We start from the raw sequence: 17,873 nt of genomic DNA, 5'->3' as shown, positions 1-17,873 counted from the left end.
GTGTATATATATATGTATATATATATATCCTTTTTCAGATTCTGTTCCATTATATGATAGATTATTGCAAGATATTGAGTACAGTTCCCTGTGCTATACAAGATTCTTTATTAATAATTGGTCCATATGTGATACCCATAGCCTTGTATACTACATAAGAAATTCATTTTATTACCAGCACTCCTTTCCAGCACCTGGAATAACTCTAGTACATAGTAGGGAATCAATTAAAATTTGTGGGGTGAGTAAATGAATCAGTTGGCTTTTCAGAGATGCTGAAGAAAAAAAAAGCACTAGCCATCATTCCTGTTTTAGTTCTCCTCTCAGAGTGCAGAATTGCTGCAAGACCGCTCACATAGATGGTTCCGGGTCAGCACAGGAAATAAGAAAGGAGAGGGCAGAGGCTAACCTGGAGGCTTTGCCAACTGCCTCTTCTATTCTTGTCTGTTTCCTTCATTTGGAGAAGCAGATGTGCCTTCCTGATAGGGTTGAAGCCTGGAAGCTTCAAGATCTGGAGGTAACAACATCCTGGTCTCTCAAACTTCCTGGGTGATTCATTGACCAGCCACAACTGTGAGATTCATCACTTCCAGAAACCCAGCCCCAGCAGTGCTCTTATGAAATGGGCTTATGATCCCGAGCAAAAGACAATAATTGGCAAATTATGGACAGTCATATTGTCTATGCATGATACTTCATGAGCTTAAACCAAGCTACTTTAAAGCTTGAACTATTCCTTTGTTAGATAGTTCCATTTGAAAGCACTGTGTCAATTTGTCTTGTGGCAAAAGACTGATCACAAATGAAATTCAAATAAGCTGCCAGGCCCTATTTCTTTCAATCTCAGAGGTAAAGAATTTGTCTTCCTACCCAAATTCCATGCAGTCATGCTTCCTCAGGGTCAGCTCCAAATAGTATCATCTCACTTTCCTCTAGCTTCAGCTTCTCTTCTACACACTTAATTATCTCCTCATATCAAAACCTTTCCTTGAGCAAACCTCTCCTGAAAACCATCTTATCTGTTTTTTTAAATAGCTACACCTTGCATGTAGGTAGTTTATACTCAAAACAACTTCACATACTCATCTCTATTCACTTCTCAATCCTCTGCCAGCTGACTTTAACCCTATCACTCTCTTGATTCTGCTTTTTCCAAGGTTATGGACAACCTCATTGCCAGTTCAGAAAGACAAGTCCTTATTGCATTTAAGCCCTGTGACCTTTGAATTCAGCTCTGTTTCTCCCTGGCAACCTCTTTTCCATAGTTCCTTTATTTCTCTCCCTACATTCAAAGCAATACATCTTAATCTCCTTTGCAGGCATCTTTTCCTTCAGCTGCTCTTAAATACCTTTTCATTTCAGCCCTCTTCACTTAACACTGTACTCACATTCCCTTCACCGTGTTAATTCCATGGCTCTGCTACCATTTACTTTGTTTCAGGATCACTTGTATTTCAGAGAATAGAGACATGCTTTTTCAGATAGTAAAAATTCATCATAAAGTTACAAGAGAAGGAATGGAAGAGGAGAAAAACCTCTTAATACTTGGGAGCAATGTAACACCACTCCACGCATGACCCAGAAGGAACTCATCACTGTGCAAAAAACTTGAGTCTTTAATGATGGTAGACATTTACCAGGCTGTAGATTCAACTTCACCTACCCACTCACTATTTCAGTCTCTTGCTTAATCTCCCTCCGTTTGCCTCTCTCCCATCAACCCCCCTCAACCACCCTCTCTCTTCTTTAACCATTTCTTCTCTCTAGTCTCTAATAGCTTGACTCTCCTCTTTCCCTCAAGGTTTCTCTTCATTTGTGTCATCTGCTGCTTCCTTCTTTCTGCTGTCTTTGACAACTCATAGTTCTCTGAGTTCTTTATTCTCTAAGGTAAAACATTGCTGTCATTTGTATATTTGCCCTCTGACTGCTTTCAGTGCCTTCTGAAACTTGGTGGAATATATATGTATGTACATGTGTATAAAGACATGAAAGAAGGAGGGAAAGAAGGAAGGAACGCAACTCTGAATGAGATCAATCCATTTCATCTTTGTGTCCTCAGTGGCTGCCCATGGTATAGAAAGGTTGCTGTTAGGAGCCATGAATGACACTGGGATTCATGGCCTCCAGAGGAGAGGAATTCAACCCGGAGCCAGTGATGAGGCTTGATCTCTCAGAGTTTTCTGGGTAATAAAGTCTTATTAAAGTATAAAAGGGGCTTCCCTGGTGGCTCAGCTGGTAAAGAATCCACCTGCAATGTGGGAGATCTGGGTTCAGTCCTCGGGTTGGGAAGATCCCTTGGGGAAGGGAATGGCTACCCACTCCCGTACTCTGGCCTGGAGAATTCCATGGACTGTATATCTGTGGGGTTGCAAAGAGTCGGATACGGCTGAGTGACTTTCACTTTCAAAGTATAAAAGAGATAGTGATATTGCTGGGTCATATGGCAGTTCTATTTCCAGTTTTTTAAGAAATTTCCACACTGTTTTACATAGTGGCTGTACTAGTTTGCATTCCCACCAACAGTGTAAGAGGGTTCCCTTTTCTCCACACCCTCTCCAGCATTTATTGCTTGTAGACTTTTGGATAGCAGCCATCCTGACTGGCGTGTAATGGTATCTCATTATGGTTTTGATTTGCATTTCTCTAATAATGAGTGATGTTGAGCATCTTTTCGTGTGTTTGTTAGCCATCTGTATGTCTTCTTTGGAGAAATGTCTGTTTAGTTCTTTGGCCCATTTTTTGATTGGGTCATTTATTTTGCCCCAGCAATACCACTTCTGGGCATACACACCGAGGAAACCAGATCTGAAAGAGACACGTGCACCCCAATGTTCATCGCAGCACTGTTTATAATAGCCAGGACATGGAAGCAGCCTAGATGCCCATCCGCAGATGAATGGATAAGGAAGCTGTGGTACATATACACCATGGAATATTACTCAGCCGTTAAAAAGAATTCATTTGAATCAGTTCTAATGAGATGGACGAAACTGGAGCCCATTATACAGAGTGAAGTAAGCCAGAAAGATAAAGAACATTACAGCATACTAACACATATATACGGAATTTAGAAAGATGGTAACGATGACCCTATATGCAAAACAGAAAAAGAAACACAGAAGTACAGAACAGACTTTTGAACTCCGTGGGAGAAGGTGAGGGTGGGATGTTTCAAAAGAACAGCATGTATATTATCTATGGTGAATCAGATCACTAGCCCAGGTGGGAAGCATGAGACAAGTGCTCGGGCCTGGTGCACTGGGAGGACCCAGAGGAGTCGGGTGGAGAGGGAGGTGGGAGGGGGGATCGGGATGGGGAATACGTGTAACTCAATGGCTGATTCGCGTCAATGTATGACAAAACCCACTGAAATGTTGTGAAGTAATTGGCCTCCAACTAATAAAATAAAATTAAAAAAAAAAAAGAGAGATAGTGAAAGCTTCTGACATATACATCAGAAGGGGACAAAAAGAGTGCTCCCTTGCTAGTTTTTAGCAAAGAGTTATATACCTATTAGCAAGCTGCTAATTAGAGAAAGGAAATGCCTCAGAACTTAGAGAGTTGCACCAGGCCCCTCACAAACAACATGCATTTTGAGATAGCATTGGCACAAGTTGAATCATCCTGGGCCATAAAACATTTGACATGAATCTTGAAAAAAGGCAGATTTCCAAGCAAATGCATAGTTCATTAAGATAGCTTAAGAAAGACATTTCCATAAGGAAAATGCACTGGTTAGCTCAAGATTTGAAATAAAGTAAGTTCAGGTGGAAATAGGTGTCGCCATGACAACACAGGATTAGAGGAGAAAAGAAGAAAAACATCTGCCACTTGCAGTTTTATTTCCTCCTGCCGCTTAGGGACCCCCAGCTTCCTGACTGAGACTGTTAGTACTCTCAATATAACAGTTGCCAGTTGTTGAGCACCTACTGTATATCTGACATTATGTCATTTATGTGTATTTCTGACATTCACACACTCCTAAAAAAAGATGGTATTTTCCTTTCTTTTTAAACATATAAGGAAACTGTGGCTCTCAGAGACCAAATTACTTGCTCCAGATCATTGTGCCAGAAATGGTGAAGCCAAGATTTCAAAACTGTTATGTTTTCTAGTACAAATTTGTGTACCTGAGTAAATGAATGCAGTATGGTTTCCTGTATTCATTTTTAAATTAAAAGAAGGAGTAACCAAAGTATATTTTGATAATAGTGATTAAACAACAATTGGTTGGTTGTTTATATCACTAGAATTTTTAGCTTGTGAAGGTACAGACCAAGAGGAAGAAATAACTGTCTTCAAATTAGGAAGGTCTATGGGCCAGGTTGAATGAATTAGAAGGGATTCAGCTACAAGTACCAGAATACTGTCTCTCCAACATAATGGAATAGCAATGAGATTGCAGTCTAACATAATAAGAATTTCAGAGTGGCATGGGATCCTTGGACAGAATATTAGAGTGGTTGATCTTTCCTCCTGCAGGCTCTGGCCTGCTCCATGTGTTGGCTTTACTCTTGGGCTTGCAGCAAGATGGCTGCCTCAGTCCCAGACATCAAATTGACAGTAACAGTGACTGGAAGAAGAAGTACAGGCCATCTCTTCCTTTCTCCTTCTTAGCTAGAGACTTCCCTAGAAGCTTCTTCATATCTCATTAGCTGAAATTTGGTCACATGCTGTGGCAATGACTGCCAGTTGCTGCCCCTTCTCCCCGCCCACCTTTCACTGCCTCCCATACAACTAATTGTGGCCGTGTAACTAAGCCCCCACTAATGAGGGCTTCCTGTTGGCAAATATACCGTCCAGAGCTCAAGCAGCCATGTTGGACCTGATAGTCAAGTAAGCTCATGTAAACTTCACCCCTGTGCAGTGGCAGTGCCCCAGGTTGCCTAACAGCAACTTCTTTTCCCATAGAGGGAATTATACTTGCATCTTATTGAGAGCCACAGTTCTTTCTGTGTCTTGCTCTTTTTCTAATTGTCATGCAATTTAACTTAATCTGCTATCCATTTCCCTTCTTAAAACAATCCTGGCAAATGCAGTGGTATAATTGCAACTTACTAAAAACAGTGAGGATCTGTCAGATGGACCCCTCTGACAATGAGATGGGTCATCTCCCCTTTGTCACTTGGGGGAAGATTAAATAGCCAAACAGTGTCAGGCCTCTATTTGGAAGGAGTGGGGAAGGGGAAATGACTGTTGGATCAGCAATAGAGGCTGCTAACCAAGTTAAGTAAGTTTCCCAAGGTCATGGATAAATATTGGTAGAAGAGAACTTCCAATTCAGGTTGTCTAGAAGCAAGTTCAGTGGACTTTACCAGCTGAGGTTAGTTGACAATTTGTCATTGATACTACAAAGAAACTTCATACATATCTGGGAAATGACACCCCAACATCTATTACTTTCTTCCTTCTTACTAAGATATAAATGGTTTGCAGTTACCTCTGCATTGGTGAGAATTGGCACCCCACTCCAGTGTTCTTGTCTGGAGAATCCCATGGACAGAGGAGCCTGGCAGGCTATAGTCCATGGGGTTGCAAGAGTCAGACACAACTTACCAGTTAAACCACCACCATGTAATTGTTACCTGCACACAGAAAAACAGCAGGCAGAGCAGACCACCTCAGAGTCGTGTACTCGGCCAAGTAGTAATTTGCCTTGCTAATGTCGTTTGCCTGAGGTAAATGCTAAAATAGCCGGTATTCCTAGCACGGAAACTGGGCAGAGTGAGGATTTATGTGAACTGGGATTGTTTCAAGTTGTGAAAGGAAGGCAGCTCTAATGTGTGTTTGTGGGCTTTTTATAGTTTGGAACCAGTTTGAAAAACAATCCACATTGCACCATGCTTGTGGATTTCCTTGTCAACACTCCTGATGCTGACCCTAGAGATTTCATTTCCCTTAACATGCTTAACATCCATTCGGGATAAGGCATAACACTTGGATTTTAAGGATAGTGGACTTGATAGTGATTTGTGGAGCTCAGTAGCCATCTCATAAAGCAGAATCAGTAGGGATGACACTGCTCAAAGATCTTGTACCTCAACTTTATTTTCTATGATTTTTTTTCTTTTTATTTTAAGAGGACCTTCAAAGTGAAGTATCAGAGGGACTGTGTTTGTATATTCTCTTCATCAACTAAAGATGTAGAAAAACAGTTTGCATTTGTGAATGGTATTTGTATAAGATTCAAAGTCACATTTTATCTGTGTGACTGATTGATAAATTGCTAATGGTCTTCAATCCCAGTGGATTTTTACAAAATGATTTCATTGAAGCATCTTAGAAGACAAGGGAAGGAAAATTGTTTTAAAGTGTGAAGCAATGCAGTGTGCAATTAGCTTATACTAAGGTGGCTTGGAATAGTGAATGTATTGAAATATGGTGTTCGGAAGTTTGCTGATATATGTTTTGAGCAAACCTTTTAGTATATGTTAAATGAGATTTGGAGGTTATAATTTTAATATTTATGAGCAAGACTGTTTGGTTACCTTTCCTTTAAGAGATATTTACAGAAGTAATGAACTTGTTAATTATAAATGTTCCTCTTATTTTCTAATTAAGTTTCTTCTTTTATTCTGAGTGATTATATGTATTCCTGAATATTTTCTAAAAAAGTTGCACATAAAAAGTTTTAAAAAGAATACATTTGTATCAGTTCTAATGAGGTGGATGAAACTGGAGCCTATTATAGAGAGTGAAGTAAGCCAGAAAGAAAAACAGCATTACAGTATACTAATGCATATATATGGCATCTAGAAAGATGGTAACGATAACCCTGTATGCGAGACAGCAAAAGAGACACAGATGTATTGAACAGTCTTTTGGACTCTGTGGGAGAGGCTGAGGGTGGGATGATATGGGAGAATGACATTGAAACATGTAAATTATGATATGTGAAATGAATCGCCAGTCCAGGTTTGATGCATGAGATAGGGTGCTCGGGGCTGGTGCACTAGGATGACCCAGAGGGATGGGATGGGGAGGGAGGCGGGAGGGGGGTTCAGGATGGGGAACACATGTAAGATTCAAGTCAATGTATGGCAAAACCAATACAATATTGTAAAGTAAAATAATAAATAAATTAAAAAAAAGTTTTTTATGACATCACTAATTCAGGTTGGTCCATTTGTATTATTAATCAATGGAGAATTTACCCATTCTGTTACATACAGATTTTTTCTAAACTAAGATGGATTTATTTTTAGGAAGATAAATACATAGGATTTAATTTTTGAGTTTCTGCAGGACTTTCCATTAAACCATTACTAGACATGAATGGATGACCTTTATGATGATAAAACAGAATAAAATAACTGGAACTGATTTTTCTCTTATAAAAAAGCAATAGAATTACTAAATTATGGGAGAATTTACAAAAGGACTGAGATCATTTATGGCTCTCTGAGGAAAACAAGATAATTAAGAAAAGAATTATCATATGACCTGGAAATTCCACTCCTGAATGTATTCCTAAGAGAAATGAAAACCTATGTCCATACAGAAACATGTATATGAATGTTCATGGCAGCATTATTTATAATAGCCACAAAATCAAAAGAATCTAAATATCCATCAATAAATGGATAAGCAAATGTGATATATGCATATAATAGAATTCTATTCAGTCCCAAAAAGGAATGATATATTTTACAACATGGATGAGACTTGAAAACATTACACTAAGTAAAGAATCTAAACACAAAAGGCCCATACTGTTTGACTGCATTTATATGCAGTACCCAGAACAGGCAAATCCACAGACAAAGAAAGGAAATTCATGGTTGCCAGGGACTGGGGGAGATTGGAATGGGGAGTAAGTGTTATTAAGTATGGGTTTCTTTTAGGGGTGATGAAAATGTTCTGAAATTGATTGTGGTGATGGTTGCACAAGTCTATGAATATCCTAAAACCCATTGAGTTGCACACTTTCAGTTCAGTTCAGTCGCTGAGTCATGTCCGACTGTTTGCGACCCCATGGACTGCAGCACACCAGGCATCCCTGTCCATCACCAGCTCCCGGAGTCCACCCAAACCCATGTCCATTGAGTCGGTGATGCCATCCAACCATCTCATCCTCTGTTGTCCCCTTCTCCTCCCGCCTTCAATCTTTCTCAGCATCAGGTCTTTTCCAGTGAGTCAGTTCTTCACATCAGGTAGCCAAATTATTGGAGTTTCAGCTTGAGCATCTGTCCTTCCAGTGAATATTCAGGACTGATTTCCTTTAGGATGGACTGGTTGGATCTCCTTGCAGTCCAAGGGACTCTCAAGTGTCTTCTCCAACACCACAGTTCGAAAGCATCAATTCTTCAATGCTCTACTTTCTTCATGGTTGAACTCTCACATCCATACATGACTACTGGAAACACCATAGCTTTGACTAGATGGACCTTTGTTGGCAAAATAATGTCTCTGCTTTTTAATATGCTGTCTAGGTTTGTCATAACTTTTCTTCCAAGGAGCAAGTGTCTTTTAATTTCATGGCTGCAGTCACCATCTGCAGTGATTTTGGGGCCCCAAAAAATAGAGTTTGTCACTGTTTCCATTGTTTCCCCATCGATTTGCCATGAAGTGTTGCACACTTCAAATTGGTTAATTTTATGGTATGTGAATTATATCTCAATTTTTTAAAAAAATCATAGTGAAGACCCAAGTTTGAGAAGAAGCATACCTGGTTGGTACTTCTAGTTCCTCTGTTCATATAGCAGATATTTATTAGGGAAATCACTGTGTCCCTAGGACACTACTGGTCATGACTTATAAATATCCAAGACACTACTTGGGCTTTAAGTGACTTATTAGCACAGAGGAAAGATGCTTTGTGGTGTTCAGACAGTCCTGTGCCACTAGCCAGAAGGACTCCATACATGAGAATACTGCAAACTTGGGAGAAGAAAGGAGAAAAAGTACTATAGCTATTTGAATGCAATGGATAGAATTAGAAGTCTGATCAACTGACCAAAATACATATCAGATTTGAAGACCAATAAGAAAAGGAGCCAAATCATGAGAGTGTAGGGTGCAGATTTCTCTAACTGTATCCCTCATCTAACTTGAAGAGAATTTCCCACCAACTGAATGAGAGAAAAGTCAAGAATCCTGTGAATCAGAGTCCCTTGGATTTTATCCATCCTCAATGCTCTGGCAGTGATTAAGTCCAATGATGAAATGTGAAGAATGATGCACTGTGTATGTATCTGTTATTTTGATATTAATTATAAAAGGTGACTGAATATGACTTCCCAATTCAGTGCAGTTTGGGGTTGGGTTATAAGCACGCTATTGCAATTAAAATCCACAATGAAATACTCAGAGACTGCAGGAGAGATCGTGGTGGCATTCTCAGTTGACCTGAACTATCATCTACTGGCAGGTAATATAGCTATGATGAAATTCCCCAGGAACAAAAGGTGAAAACAAATTAATTAGAGGCACAGTCTCAGTTAGTACTAAGTGTATTACCAACATAGAAATAAAGAGGAAAAGGGAATATTTGAAGATATTATGCCTTCTAGCAAATATGCCCTGCGATCATGTTCTATACTTGTTTAACACTGTAACATCATTTCCCTCATTTCTGGGTCAAGGCAAGGTGGATATTTTATGTTATTTAATTATATGATAAATTCTCAATTTCTTTTGGTGTAATTTAACTATATAGTGCATAGATGGATGTAAATCTCCTAGAAAGTTTTATTAGATCTTAAAATGTGCACATAATAAAATATATGCCACATATCTTAGAATATTATATCAAGTAATTATATTAAATCACTACAATATTGAATGACAGTCTAGCAAAGTTCATTAATGTCCCACCAGATATAAAAATGTATAACAATGTTTTTCAAAAGGCAAAAAATTTAGCAGTGATGAAAGTATTTAAGGAAAAAACCCCAGGGAATTCCCTGGCAGTCCAGTGGATAGAATTCCATGCTTCCACTGAAGGGGAAATGGTTGGGGAACTAAGATCCCACATACTGAATGCATGGCATGGCCAAAACAAACAAACAAACATATTGATACTATGATATTTTGCCACAAAACAACCAAAGCAATTTTTATCATTCTGACATCAAAATACTTCCAGTCAGATTAGAATCATACACCCTAGTGAAAGGAGTCAAGCAAATAGCCACTTTAACAAACCAGAGTTTCCACTGTTGGCTAATTATTCCTCATTCTTTAACCTGAATCCCCTGAAGAAAAAATGGAAAGTTAACCAAGCAGCAAGTGGTTGGTGAACACCTGCCACATGCCTACTGCCTCAGATACTGTAGGGAACATGAAAAAACATAAGGCATCATTCCTAGGACCAGTCTTAAAATTCTAAAGTTTGGTTCAGGCCTTTATTAATTAATTAGCATGAATCCACTTATCATGGAGACTACACCACTTGCTACACACCTCAGCCACCCAAAGCCATCAATAAATTTCTTCTCTCTCATTTCTAAGCATCCTCTTCTTCCTTAAGGAACCCTTGCCTCTTCTTCATGAAGGAGAGTGAAACTCGCTCAGTCATGTCCAACTGTATATGACCCCATGGACTGTATAGTCCATGGAATTCTCCAGGCCAGAATACTGGAGTGGGTAGCCTTTTCCTTCTCTAGGGGATCTTTCCAACCCAGGGATCGAACCCAGGTCTCCCACATTGCAGGCAGATTCTTTACCACCTGAGCCACAAGGGAAGCCCTGGGGTTTTTTATACCTGTTCTTCTAATATTTCATCAAAACAGTGTAGGAGAATTGAATCTTGGTGGTGTGACCTCAGAGATCATGTACTTGGCCTCTCACCCAAAGTAGGAATCCTTTTTCTCCACACTGGTAATATATAATCAAATGGTTAGCTACAGGAACCTCTGAATTTAAAGAGTTCTCTTCCCCCCAAGCCACTTATCCTTGGGTTAATGTTTTCTTTAGAAGGAATCTCCTGGGGAAAGGTCCAGGCCTACCCCCAGAAATTCCCATCCAGTCTTTTGAAATCTGCTCTCTTGAAAGATAGGCCAGAGGTACTACTGAATTGCCTTGATGGCCACTCAAATATTTTAAGCCAGCATTTCTCGTACCCCGCAGTCTCTGCCACTCCAGACTGTAATGTGTGAAGGTCTCTCAGTTGTGTATGACTCTTTGCGACCCCAGGGACTGTAGTCTTTCAGGTTCCTCTGTCCGTGGACTTCTTCAGGCAAGAATGCTGGAGTGGGTAGCCCTTCCCTTCTCAGGGGATCTTCCCAACCCAGGGATCGAACCCGGGTCTCCTGCACTGCAGGCGGATTGTTTGCCTTCTAAGTCACCTGGGAAGTCCCACCACTCCAGACTAAACAGACTCATATCCATTTGTGAAATTAATAGATTTATTAAGTGATGATATATCTAGAACTTTCCCTCCCCCATCCACACTGCTCCCTTCAGGGTTTGCTGGATGGGTCAATGTCTTCCAAAGATGTGGCCTCCAGAACAGAGTTTGATGCTCCAGGAGTGCCCTGACCTGAATGGGATACATTGCATTACCATTTTTATCAGGTTGGATTCTAAAGTTCTTTTCATGCTGCCCAAGTTTCCATTACCTGGTTGAGCACTTTTGTCAGACTTCATTTGAGCTTTGTGGACAATCTAAGAGCTCTGCCTCTTTCTCAAACTGCTTCTCTATCCCAGATTAATTTTGCTACAATTTAAATGCAGACTTCTCTCTAATTTTTTGAATCTTTTTGTTTTAGTCTCATTCTAAACTTTTGATCTAATTAAATTATTATAAGTTTAAACTATAGTTTAAAACTCTAATTCTTTTTCCTATTATCTATTCTTCCTAGTAGTTAGTACACGATATTCATAGTTTTCACATCCATTTGAATGTGTAACCATTTCTGCTACATGTTATATCTGGTAAATTTCCAGAAAAAATTTGTCCAATACTTCACTGAAATTGGTCATTTACCTAAACCTTTTGGAGTCATCCATGGGGAAAATATATCGAGGCTGATACCCTACTGGGGCACCCCTGTTAATACAAGAACTATATATTACTGTGTTTACCTTTGAGTTTACTCTATCATAGAGCACATTCCTTTCTTAACTAAAATCCTATAACTAATAGTCAAAATGATGATGATGGTGATAATAGTGGTGGTAATAATGATGATTATAATGATAGTAATGATGATGATGGTGATTGTGGTGATGGTGGTTGTGTCTCTTTATAGATGCCAGGTTCTGTCTTAAATGCTTGGCAATTATTATCTCATTTAATCATCACACCAGTGTTGTAGGCTTAGGTGTTATACACTGACCCTCACCAGTTTGGGCATTCACAACTTTTAGATTCTCTTTGGTAGATAATAGAAACCACTAAAGAAGTGTGAAATGGTAAAGGCTACCTACCACTCCACCATTATCACTGTGTGTGTGTGTGTGTGTGTGTGTGTGTGTGTGTACGTGCTAAGTTGCTTCAGTCATGTCTGACTCTTTGCAACCCATTGGACTGCAGCCCGTCAGGCTCCTCTGTCTATGGGATTCTCCAGGCATGAGAGTTGCCATGGAGTACTGGAGTACTGGAGTGAGTTGCCATGCCCTCCTCCAGGTGTATAAGTACATGTTCACTTCAGTTCAGTCACTTAGTCATGTCCAACTCTTTGCAACCCATGGACTGCAGCACTCCAGGTCTCCCTGTCCATCACCAACTCCCAGAGTTTACTCAAACTCACGTCCATTGAGTCGGTGATGCCATCCAACCATCTCATCCTCTGTTGTCCCCTTCTCGTCCTGCCTTCAATCTTTCCCAGCATTAGGGTCTTTTCAGATGAGTCAGTTCTTCACATCACGTGGACAAAGTATTGGAGTTTCAGCTTCTGCATCATCCTTCCAGTGAATCTTCAGGACTGATCTCCTTTAGGATGGACTGGTTGGGTTTCCTTGCAGTCCAAGGGACTCTCAAGCGTTTTCTCCAATACCACAGTTCAAAAGCATCAATTCTTCAGCGCTCAGCTTTCTTTATGGTCCAACTCTCACATCCATACATGACTACTGGAAAAACCATAGCTTTTACTAGATGGACCTTTGTTGGCAAAGTAATGTCTCTGTTTTTTAATATGCTGTCTAGGTTGGTCATAACCTTTCTTCCAAGGAGTAAGTGTCTTTTAATTTCATGGCTGCAGTCACCATCTGCAGTGATTTTGAAGCCCAGAAAAATAAAGTCTATCACTGTTTCCATTGTTTCCCCATCTATTTGTCATGAAGTGATGGGACTGGATGCCATGATCTTAGTTTTCTGAATGTTGAGTTTTAAGCCAACTTTTTCACTCTCCTCTTTCACTTTCATCAGGAGGCTCTTTAGTTCTTCTTCACTTTCTACCATAAGGGTGGTGTCTTCTGCATAACTGAGGTTATTGATATTTCTCCCGTCAATCTTGGTTCCAGCTTGTGCTTCATCCAACCCAGTTGTTTCTCATTATGTACTCTGCATGTAAGTTAAATAAATAGGGTGACAATATATAGCCTTGATGTACCCCTTTCCCTATTTGGAACCAATCTGTTGTTCCATGCCCGGTTCTAACTATTGCTTCTTGACCTGCATACAGATTTCTCAAGAGGCAGGTCAGGTGGTCTGGTATTCCCATCTCTTTAAGAGTTTTCCACAGTATGTTGTGATCCACACAGTCAAAGGCTTTGGCATAGTCAGTAAAGCAGAAATAGATGTTTTTCTGGAACTCTCTTGCTTTTTCAGTGATTCGATGGATGTTGGCAATTTGATCTCTTGTTCCTCTGCCTTTTCTAAATCCAGCTTGAACATCTGGAAGTTCACGGTTCACTGTTGAAGCCTGGCTTGGAGAATTTTGAGCATTACTTTACTAGCATGTGAGATGAGTCCAATTGTGCAATAGTTCAAGCATTCTTTGGCATTGCCTTTCTTTGGGACTGGAATGAAAATGGACCTTTTCCAGTCCTGTGGCCACTGCTGGGTTTTCCAAATTTGCTGGCATATTGAGTGCAGCACTTTCACAGCATCATCTTTCAGGATTTGAAATAGCTCAACTGGAATTCCATCACCTCTATTAACTTTATTCATAGTGATGCTTCCTAAGACCCACTTGACTTCACATTCCAGGATGTCTGGCTCTAGGTGAGTGATCACACCATTGTGATTATCTGGGTCGTGAAGATCTTTTTTGTATAGTTCTTCTGTGTTTTCTTGCCACCTCTTCTTAATGTCTTCTTCTGTTAGGTCCATAGCATTTCTGTCCTTTATTGTGCCCATCTTTGCATGAAATGTTCCCTTGGTATCTCTTATTTTCTTGAAGAGATCTCTAGTCTTTCCCATTTTATTGTTTTCCTCTATTTCTTTGCACTGATCACTGAGGAAGGCTTTCTTATCTCTCCTTGCTATTCTTTGGAACTCTGCATTCAAATGGGAATATCTTTCCTTTTCTCCTTTGCTTTTCACTTCTCTTCTTTTCACAGCTATTTGTAAGGCCTCCTCAGACAGCCATTTTGCTTTTTTGCATTTGTTTTTCTTGGGGATGGTTTTGATCCCTGTCTCCTGTACAGTGTCATGAACTTCTGTCCATAGTTCTTCAGGCACTCTGTCAGATCTAATCCCTTGAATCTATTTGTCACTTCCACTGTATAAGTGTAAAGGATTTGATTTAGGTCATACCTGAATGGTCTAGTGATTTTTCCTATTTTCTTCAATTTAAGTATGAATTTGACAATGAGTTCATGATCTGAGCCATGGTTAGCTCCTGGTCTTATTTTTGCTGACTGTATAGAACTTCTTCATCTTTGGCTATAAATAACAATCAATCTGATTTTGGTATTGACCATCTGGTGATGTCCATGTGTAGAGTCTTTTCTTGTATTGGTGGAAGAGGGTGTTTGCTATGACCAGTGAGTTCTCTTGGCAAAACTCTATTAGCCTTTGCCCTGCTTCATTCTGTCCTCCAGGGCCAAATTTGCCTGTTACTCCAGGTGTTTCTTGACTTCCTACTTCTGCATTCCAGTCCCCTATAATGAAAAGGACATAATTTTGGGGTGTTAGTTGCATGAAAATTATACCTGATGCCGTCACAAAAGATGATTGTCTCATAAGAAATCCTAGACCCTTTATTGGCGAAGGTGCGCCACTGTATGGGCACACCTTCCCCAATGATGAGGTCAAGGAGACTTAACCAAAAAGGAAGTGGAACAATTAGAGAAGACGGAATTGAAACAAGGAGTGAGGGAGTCAGGGTAAAATTCATTTGGGCCACATGCCAGCTATTCAAACTCATCCTAAACTTGATGTGATCAACTGTCGAGAAATGAATGTGGCCCTTGGGGCACCTGATCCCAGGTTGACATACATGCCACCCATAATTTGTTTTCTTCAGTACAGTGTGAGTTTTACTGTTGCCTGAGACAGATTGCTTCTGGTCAAATGAGGACACTCCAGCAAATACATCAACACTGAAGACTTCTAAGCACTGATCATGCTGGGTAAATTCCCTGGAAAGAAGGAGCTTAGTTCTCAGGGTAACTTGAAATTAAAACTTTGTTCCCCACTGTTTTTATTTTAAAATACTTTTGCCTGGGAGAAAGCACTGTGTGAAATTAATACCTTCTCCAACTCCACACCACCATGCAAGTTAACCTAACTTGGATGGGGAAATTCTTTCTTGCTGTCTTTCCAAATGTCTTAAGAGAACCCCTTTGGAGGGGTGGGGCTTACCTTTGTGTATTGATCAGACTGAATATTTCAAGGAGCTCTGTCTACCCTGGAGGGCAGATTTTTGTTGAAACGTGTGCAATAGTGCAAAGGATATTGCATTTCACAACTGAAGCAGATGTGCATACTTATAGCTTACCTTCAGTTTGGAAACATGTTAATTAGCAAGGCATTAATTTCTAATTAGCTACCCATGGATGGCTGTACTCATTAATACACTTTGAAGGCATTTTTCAAGTGGGTTAATATATATGTTGTATGGAAAAAATAGTATGTATTCATACACATATACACAGTATATATACATCCACCTGAGTAAACATAGTATGTATACTTAGTACAAAGTATACATATATTGATATTTGATATGCCAACTTGAAAGATCATTCTTGGGCACTTATTTTAAGAAATAAACCCAAGCCTGCTCTTACTTCACTTTGGATTCTCCATGGTGCTAGAATATTTTATCCTTTGGATGGTTAAGTAAGAAAGATATAACAACAAAGCTGAAGTGTCATTTATGGCTCTGTATTGGAGAATTAAGGGAGTTGATTCAGGGTACTGAAATCTCTCTTCTGGCCCTCTCCCTGGAAGGCAAGTCACCATAGTGAGCTTGATCCCTATCTTTGTCCTTTTCCTTTGGTTAGTGACTCTGAGCATTTGGAAGACCCTCTGCTCTTTCATACACTACCCTGACCTTCAATGATTCCTATGCTGTCTTTAGATAAATAATAAAGGCCCTTGGCTTCTTTTGCTGGATCAACTGAGGATATACCAGATGTGCCTGCTTCAGTAGGTCCATTGCTTCATTTGGACTGGTTAACAGTATGTGTTTTTAAGTTGCCTAGGCTGGGAATACCCTTCATCTCCTAGTGTAATTATCCAACATCTCCTCTTTTGCCTTATTAGCTGTGTGTGTGAGGGAGGGACCATTTGAAATTGTAATTTATCAGTTTGTACCAAATTCTTCCTGCCATTGATGAGAGCAGTATCTTTTGCACACGTTTCACTAATTTAAGAGAACTATTATGTAATAGTGAGTTTCTCAGTTGATTTGAACATGATGTTGTTTAGGTCCCAAGTCTAAACTTGATTCTGGAGCAGTAAATGACAACCCACTCCAGTATTCTTGTCTGGAAAATTCCATGGACAGCAGAGTCTGGTGGACTACAGTTCATGGGGTTGCAGAGTCAGACACGACTGAGAGCACACGCATGCACGCACTAATCTTGATTATGATTCTTTCACTTCCTGTCCCATACTTTGCCTGGTTGTCCCAAAGTTGTCTTTTGAACTTGGGAGAGTCAGTTGAGAATGAGGATTAACAAGAGCAAATCAAGCCCCACAATCAAGTGCAGGCAAGAGAACAACATTTAGAGTACAGAGCTCAGGGCTGGGTTATGGTTCATCTTTTCCTCAGGAGAAGACAAAGACATTTCTGTATAGATGGAAACATATTTGCATGGAGCATTGTATAGTGGAGTGTGTGTATGTGTGCATGTGTGTAAGGTGTCTATATGCATGTACATGTGTGCATCAGGGGAGGAGTAGATCTGTTTTCACATTAATGTTGGCAGCAAAAATACCCACTGGTTACCATGGAGCAGGTCATGTGCCGACTCTTGGTCTTGCCATATGTTTATTTGTGCAAGGGTTTATTATAGTATTCACCCAGGCATTTCCAGAAGGAAAGGGTGAGGATTGATTTGTCAATGCCTAAGGGTCTCCCAACATGTGGTCTACTACAACTGTGTTTGTCAGTGAGTTGTTTGGGCCTCACAGGAATTTTCCCACAGAAAGGATGTTCTAACTGGCAGGCTCCCAGGACCGCCTACAAATCCATTTAACCATAACAGAGCTGACGAGCACTGTCAGGACTGGAGTTGGCTTCCAGATGGGAAGTCAGCCTGGTATTAATAGCACAGTTCCAGCTGCACTTTGGGTCCAGTGGACTTCTGATGGACCGGCCTGGGAACCCAGGCACTCTTTGTAACATTTATAGGAAATGGATTCCTTGGTGAGCATAGTGGGAAGGGAGTGCTGTGGTGGCTTGATAATCATGGCTACCCATTTCCCCCTTCTCTGACCACTGCCATCGTCGGTATCCAGCAGGAAGAAACTAAGGTGAATCCTAGGGGAATTCTCCCAACTTCAAGTCTGGGGAGAGCCTGCCCTGGTCCTG

At 40.2% G+C, this 17,873-nt stretch overlaps 1 protein-coding gene across 4 annotated transcripts in view; it reads left to right on the top strand.

Annotated features, from left to right (window-relative positions):
* The window catches only part of ARHGAP6 (Rho GTPase activating protein 6), a 514,399-nt gene that overhangs the window by 304,084 nt on the left and 192,442 nt on the right, over nt 1–17,873 (top strand). Inside the window, exon 1 of one of the 4 annotated variants that reach the window (XM_065915775.1) lies at nt 17,750–17,815. The exons of the other annotated variants lie outside the window; for them this stretch is intronic. The gene's annotated coding sequence lies outside the window, so the exon portion shown is untranslated. Of the gene's footprint in view, nt 1–17,749; nt 17,816–17,873 lie in introns of those variants that run through there. 4 annotated transcript variants of the gene reach the window in all.

The sequence above is a fragment of the Muntiacus reevesi genome, chromosome X (assembly GCF_963930625.1).
Source record: "Muntiacus reevesi chromosome X, mMunRee1.1, whole genome shotgun sequence".
Lineage (NCBI taxonomy): Eukaryota > Metazoa > Chordata > Mammalia > Artiodactyla > Cervidae > Muntiacus > Muntiacus reevesi.
Note: the sequence above shows the minus strand (reverse complement) of the source record. Positions and strands in the feature narration are given on the sequence as shown.